At 34.9% G+C, this 1,229-nt stretch overlaps 1 protein-coding gene across 1 annotated transcript in view; it reads right to left on the bottom strand.

Moving 5' to 3' along the window:
* Positions 1-1,229, bottom strand: part of dnm3b (dynamin 3b) — a gene marked incomplete at its 3' end in the record, with an annotated part of 38,241 nt that overhangs the window by 31,132 nt on the left and 5,880 nt on the right.

Raw genomic sequence — 1,229 nt, 5'->3', positions numbered from 1 at the left:
CACTCACACTGAAATGGGACGGGACAGAAGCAGAAGGAGGTTCTTAAAGAGACAGAGAGGCCAATTTCAAAGTGTTTAGAAGAGGAAGTGATGAGAAGATAAGTTTATTTTCTATTTAAACATAAAACAGCATTTTAATAACAGCTAAATGTGACATACTGTAGATACTTTATTATGGTATAGTATTTAAATATATGCCTGAGAAACACATTATTGGCCCTTTAATGACAAACATCAACCCACAGAGAGCTGAGCGGAGAGAGGCTGAAAACTACGTCCTCTACTCGTCCCTTCCCTTCACTGTGCAGAGCCAGTGATGGACAGATGGAGCATTACTCAGCATCACGCCTCTCACTGAGAGCTGGAACAGTCAGTGCATCTATCTCTGCACATAATGGAAGATGTGGGTAAAAAGCTGAAAAGCATCAATGAAAAGCTCTGTGGAGGTTCGAACTCTGTAGTGACAGGAGATCCAAATCAAAATGAACTTTTATTTGTTTTTGATCTTTTCTGCAGGTTTGAAATATTTACCACATGTTGATGTGACAATTAAATAAATAAAGGTTTTCCATCTGCAAAGTAGCTTAAAATGAAAACACATTATTTGTGACTTTATTGCAGGGGTCAACAAGCAGGGGCTCTGAGGCCCCTCGAATTTACAAACAGCAGGATCCTGTTCATGTTAGGATTCAAACAGACAATTAAACTGAATCAGTTTGTAGTTTACCTGCAGTTTTTGTTTTATATGTGCAGGACGTTTTTGACATGAAGCATATGTTTGTGCAAAGTGGGATTTCTCCAAATCAACTAAAAAAAACTGTTTTTTTATTTAATTGAAATTATAAACAGAAATCCGAGTTATTCTTATTTATTTCCTGACATTAGGCTGCATTGGTGCTTTATTTGATTTGTTTTTAGTTTTTTAGTCTTTCTGCAACAAACAGGACAAACTCAAACGGGTCTGAATAATTCTAAATATTTTTTTCTTTTTTTTAATTTACTACTGTTTAACCAGGTAAATCCCACTGAGATCACAGATCTCTTTTTAAAAGGCAGCCCGGGCCTGAAGGCAACCTACCATACATGTTTTGGGTGATTATTTGGGGTCATTATTATTTTTGTATGTATTTGTACATGTATTTTTATATAAATATCTTGAAAAGCTTTCCTTTTTTAAGATATCTGTTTTTAATAACAATAATAATAACCTATATATCTGTATAGAATGG

Source organism: Austrofundulus limnaeus, unplaced genomic scaffold (assembly GCF_001266775.1).
Source record: "Austrofundulus limnaeus strain Quisiro unplaced genomic scaffold, Austrofundulus_limnaeus-1.0 Scaffold106, whole genome shotgun sequence".
Taxonomy (NCBI): Eukaryota; Metazoa; Chordata; class Actinopteri; order Cyprinodontiformes; family Rivulidae; genus Austrofundulus; species Austrofundulus limnaeus.
The sequence above is the reverse complement of the archived record's forward strand: the minus strand, read 5'-3'. Positions and strand labels throughout refer to the sequence as shown.